Source organism: Eptesicus fuscus, chromosome 13, assembly GCF_027574615.1.
Source record: "Eptesicus fuscus isolate TK198812 chromosome 13, DD_ASM_mEF_20220401, whole genome shotgun sequence".
Taxonomy (NCBI): Eukaryota; Metazoa; Chordata; class Mammalia; order Chiroptera; family Vespertilionidae; genus Eptesicus; species Eptesicus fuscus.
Window position 1 is genome coordinate 76,449,961 of NC_072485.1, and position 6,000 is coordinate 76,455,960.

Sequence of the window (6,000 nt, forward strand, 5' to 3'; positions counted from 1 at the left end):
TTTAATTTTCAAAGTGACCAAGAAAATTATGATCTTGCACAAGATTTCCTCTGAGGTTTAAAGGGATAGTGAAGGGAAAGAATGAAGTTGTTTTTCACTTATACCTTATTTTGAGTGTGACCCATTTAATAGGATTGTTACAAAAGCATGTATGCACATACCATACATTCTGTTCTACGCTTTCCTTTTTTATCAAAATATAGCTGGGTGACTGTTCCATATTAGTATATACAAATTTATGCATTCTTTAAACAGCTGCATAGTAGACCATTATAAGAATGTGCAATGATTTATTTTAATTGTTCCCTTTTAGGGTGTTGTCAATATATTAGTAAGTCTTAATCTGTAAAGAAAAATGTAGAAAGAAATTTAAAGCATACACTTTAATACTTCTACTATACTTAATCACACACTTTCTATATATCTATTTTATGTGAAAAGTATTTCCATTTTACAGAAACTGTAAAAACACACACTCATTGCTAAGCTTCAGAGTAATCCACATCACAGTTAATTATTCACTGGATGATTGTTATTAGTGATTGAAAGCTGAAATTCTGAAATTGAAAGCATTCAATATTAGGCAAAGCAATTATAATTAAACTAGGGGCCCCTTGAAAGGAACTGTGGTTGGCACAGGGGCAGGTCTTGAAAGGAACTGTGGTTGGCACAGGGGCAGGTCTCGGCCCATCTCTGCATCCCTGCCCAACCCTTCCCACCGTGGCCCCTGGTCCCCTGTCTGCCAGCAGCCCTGCTCCCACCATCTCAGCTCCCACATACTGAGGGCGCCAGGCCCCACTTGCACCCGCTGACGGCGGGGAGTGATTGGGGCCAGTGTCAGCAGCGGTTGTGGGCGGCAGCTGCTGCCCCAATCACCCCTCAGGAACAGAGAGGCAGGTGGAGAAGCCCTCAAAGGCGATCAGGGTCCAGCAGCTGCCGCTCGCACCCGCTGACGGTGCCAAGCAATCAGAACTGGCACCGGGCACCGGGCGCCGGCAGCGGGTGCAAGCAGGGTTTGTGCCAGCAGTGGGTGCGAGCGGTGGCTCCAGTGCTGGCAGGGGGTGCAAGAGGCGGCTGCCGGCTCCAATCGCCCCTCAGGAGCAGGGGGAGGTGGAGAAGCCCTGAGGGGCGATTGGGGCCAGCAGCCGCTCGCACCTGCTGAAGACACCAAGCAATCTGGGCTGGTGCCAGGCAGGTGCGAGCAGCAGCTTCGGTGCAGCAAAGCGGGGGGAGCAAAGAATTTTCAGTAACCACCAGAGGCTCAACCTGATGACAGTGACCAGCGCCCCGTCTTGGTCTGGCGCCCCCACTCACCTGTTCCACCATCCGCCATGGCCGATGCCCACCACGTTCCGCACCAGCCCCCTGGTGGTCAGAACACATCATAGTGACCTGTTGTTTGGTTGTTCCACCATTCAGTCTATTTGCCTATTAGCCTTTTATTATATAGGATTAATTCTGAAACTTGGCCGAGCCACATGAAAACATTTCCTATTATAATAGTTTAATACTACTGAGGCCAAAACCGGTTTGGCTCAGTGGATAGAGCGTCAGCCTGAGGACTGAAAGGTCCCAGGTTCGATTCCGGTCAAGGGCATGTACCTTGGTTGCGGGCACATCCCCAGTTGGGGGTGTGCAAGAGGCAGCTGATCAATGTTTCTCTCTCATCGATGTTTCTAACTCTCTATCCCTCTCTCTTCCTCTCTGTAAAAAATCAATAAAATATATTTTTTAAAAATACTACTGAGATGGGTATAAGTAAGTCAGTTATTTTATTATTTATTTATTTTTATATTTTTATTGATTTTAGAGAGGAAGGAAGAAAGAGATAGAAACATCAATGATGAGAGAGCATCATTTGATTGGCTGCCTCCTGCACACCCCCCACTGGGGATCGAGCCCGCAACCTGGGCATGTGCCCTTGACTGGAATCGAATCTGGGACCCTTCAGTCCTCAGGCCGAAGCTCTATCCACTGAGCCAAACCAGTTAGGGTATAACTCAGTTATTTTAAAAATCAATTTTTGTCTGTTTAACCAAGTTTTGTGCTTATTATATATGAACATTGTTCTAACTTCATTACTAGTGTGAACTTATTTAATCCTTTAATAACCCTAGGAAGTATTGTCATTATCACTAATGTACAGATGAGGAAACTGAGGCCTAGAGAAGCTAAGTAAGCTGACCAATGTGACATAGCTAGAAAGTGGCAAAGGAAGGATTTGAATGCAGGAAGTTTGACTCTAGACCTCATGATCATAGTCACTACGCCATATTATCCCCCGTACACTGAGTATAAGTCTATCACAATGATGCAAAGATTAAGACTCATGGAGTGCTTTCTTAAAGCAAAACTAGTTTTCAAAGCTGTAATCTTCAACACCATCATCATCAACAAAATTGGATGATGAAGGCACACTACACCAAAGACACCATTCTGGCATTGAGGATAAAAGAGATACAACATGGCCACTTTTTAAAAGAAATTTAATCTAATTTCCCTTTTGGGTCAAAGGAAATTGCCGGGGTTGACCAGCAGAGCCTGAACAACGGATGAATGATTACTCTGACTCAATGTTTGCTGTGAAAGAGGGGACTAAGAGACTGTCTGGCTAAAGGAACCAGACAGCCTCAATCACCTGCCTCTTCAGGCTTTTATTGTAATAGCAGTTTGAGATAAAGTTTATCTTTTAGATACAATCAGTAGGGTGAGTAATCTTGGGAGGACACATGTGTCTGCAGTGTCCTTTAAGCAAGGACACCTAAAGAATAAGCATAAAGATTCCAGTAAATACCTGAGGGTCTGCACGTGCACAGACTTGTTTGGAAAGGTCAAGGAACAATTAGGGGCAGCCGCCTTTGGCCAAACTCCCCTAAGTCAGAATTCTGATAAAAAGGGTGAGCCACCTTCAGCCCACTTCCCTTTTTGGAATTCCCTCCTTACATACTTTCCACGCTCCCCCACAGAAAGTTGCCAGAGGCAGTATTCTATAGTTACCAAGTCAGTTCCAAAGAAAAAAACATGAAACCTGATCATTATATCCAAATGAGGAAAAATAAGAGAAAGCCAGGATGCAAATTCATTCAGCTTGGGACTGGAGGAAAGCTAATAGGTGAGATGGTTCAAAGCAGACTAAAGCAAAGACATCTTGAATCCTTACCTGGGTGAGAATTTAGATGTTGGCCACAGATTATTACTAGTGACCTTTGATGTGGGTGTGGTGAGAAGAATCAAAGAGACGAAGAGTTAAACCAATGGGGAAAGGGTCCTATGTGCCCATCCTATATAATAAAAGCCTAATATGCAAATTGACCGAACAGTGGAATGACCGGTGGAACTACCGGTCTCTATGACATGCCCACTGACCACCAGGGGACAGACGCTCAGTGCAGGAGCTGCCCCAGCCCACAGGCCCCAGGCCAGCTAAGACGGGTGCCAGGGGGTCCCCAATCACCCTGCTGGTCGCCTCCCAAGGGTCGCTCCAGAGACCAGCCCTGATTGCTGGCCAAGCCTAGAGACCCTACCCATGCATGAATTTCGTGCATCAGGCCTCTAGTCTACTATATGGGAAATCAAGGCTCCAACATACTACTTCTGAACTCCAGGTAGTACTCTTAATAGTACACACTAGAAATTTATAGACATGATTGGCTAATTTAAAAAACATATTTTTATTAATTTCAGAGAGGAAGGGAGAGGGAGAGAGAGATAGAAACATTTATGATGAGAGAGAACCATTGATCGGCTGCCTTCTGCATGCCCCACACTGGGGATTGAGCCTGCAACCTGGGCATGTGCCCTGAGTGGGAATCAAACTGCGACCTCCTGATTCATAGGTTGAAGCTCAACCACTGAGTACACCGGTCGGGCATGATTGGCTAATCTTGATAAGCATTCAACTGAGAGAGATCTAAGAAGGGAAAACTCAGATACCTACAGAGGCCAGGCTGGTGACTATAAATGAGTGTAGCACGTCAGGGTAGTCAAGTTAAGAGTGCTTACTCCCTCTGACACCATTCACCAGCCCCTCTGGGAGCATCAGCTTAGGATTTTATGGTTTAACTATTTCATGCCAACAATCATTGTGTATGCAGTAAGGGTAAGTGATATTTAGCTGAAAAGTCAAATAGCTTAAAGAGACGTTAATAAACATTCCAGTTTTATTCTTTAAAGATTCTGAGGGAAAGTCAGGAACATAAGGATTGATGGGTCTCCAACAAAGGATATGTTTACTACAAAGGCAGAGACAGCTGAATTGCAGGTTCCTCCCAGTACTTTGTTTCCTTAGTGTGTAAACAGACTTCATACTTATTTTCAGAGACAGAAAGGAAGGGGGGAAGCTAAAGAAACTGGGTCAGACCACAACCAGGCTTAGGTGGGATGGAGTGGGGGAGGAACCTCAGGAAATAGAGCAGGTGGTGACAGCTGTGAGGAGTAGAGGAATGAGTGCTGAATCCCTAGGGAGCCTGCTGAACACAAGAAAGAGACTTAGAGGGAGGTGACCTAGAAGTGGGAATAGAGCTGGTACCTTTTTAAAAATATATATTTTTTTATTGATTTCAGAGAGAGGAAGAGCAAGGGAGAGAGAGAAAAACCTTAATGATGAGAGAGAATCATTGATCGGCTGCCTCTTGCATGCCCCTTGCTGGGGATTGAGCTTGCAACCTGGGCATGTGCCCTTGACCAGAATTGAATCCAGGACCCTTCAGTCCACAGGCCAACGCTCTATCCACTGAGCCAAACCAGCTAGGGTGAGCTGGTACTTCTTAACAGCCTTGGGAGTGGGGTTCTGGAATAGTGCCCAATGAAAACACTTTTAAAGCAACCAAACTGGAGAAACTATGAAATTCTGCCTGATTGAATAAAATTAGTTAAAGAAAATGAGCTGCTGTAAATGTTTAGATCATTTGGTTTGATTTGCCCAAGTTGACTCTCCAAAGGCTGCCACCACTTAGCATTAAATCACATTTCCACTTGTCTTTGGGGGTTCACTTGCAGTCAAGTAAGAAACTGCACTAGAATAGCTCAACCATTATTTTAGCTTTTTATTTATTTATTTATTTACTTATTTACTTACTTACTTATTTTCTTATATCTTGTCTATTTAAAAGACTTTCCTAAATTGATTTTCTTCATCTCCTACATATCTAAAAAAATTTACCTTCATCTTATTCCCAACATAAGCTTCTTAAAAAGAAAGTAATGGCCTTAGGCAGTTTGGCTCAGTGGATAGAGCATCAGCCTGTGGACCAAAGGGTCTGTGGTTCAATTCTGATCAAGGGCACGTCCCTTGGTTGCAGGCTCCTCCCCAGCCCAGGCCGTGGTCAGGTCACGTGCAGGAGGCAAACAATTGATGTGTTTCTCACTCCTAGGTATCTCTCTGTCTTTCCCTCTCACTTCCACTCTCCCTAAAAATCAATGAAACAATCTAGGTGAGGATTAACCAAAAAAATAAAAATTAAAAAAATTTAAAAATAAAAAATAATGAAAAGACAGAGGATAAGAAAGAAGGTGATGAAATTTGTTAGCTTTGCAAATAAGGAGGCTTCAGGCCTGTAATCTAAACATTTTAGACTTTTATATTTAATATTTTATTGCTATTTCATTTTGGTTTTGTTTGTTTCTTTCAAAAATTCTACACATAAATTTTAGGAAAATAGGAGTATATGACCACCATAGTTATCTTATTCCATATGCCACAATTCGGAAAAATAACAGATTTATTATTTTAGAGGGCAGCCAAGAAAGAACTTCAGACAATGAATGATATCAGAAACATAGTTCTTTATTTGGGAAATGTAATAATTTAATATATTATGCATCTAAACAAATTCAAATAAAGACTTAAAGTAGACTAAAAATTTCTGATAGGAAAGAGGATATTTGCAGGTTTCCTCAGTGAAAAAAAATTCAGTGGGCCTCTAATTAATGGTTAATCACATATAAGTAGATTTGTCTAATAAATCCTGTTTCAGAGTTATCTAGAAGGTTTTTTTAAAT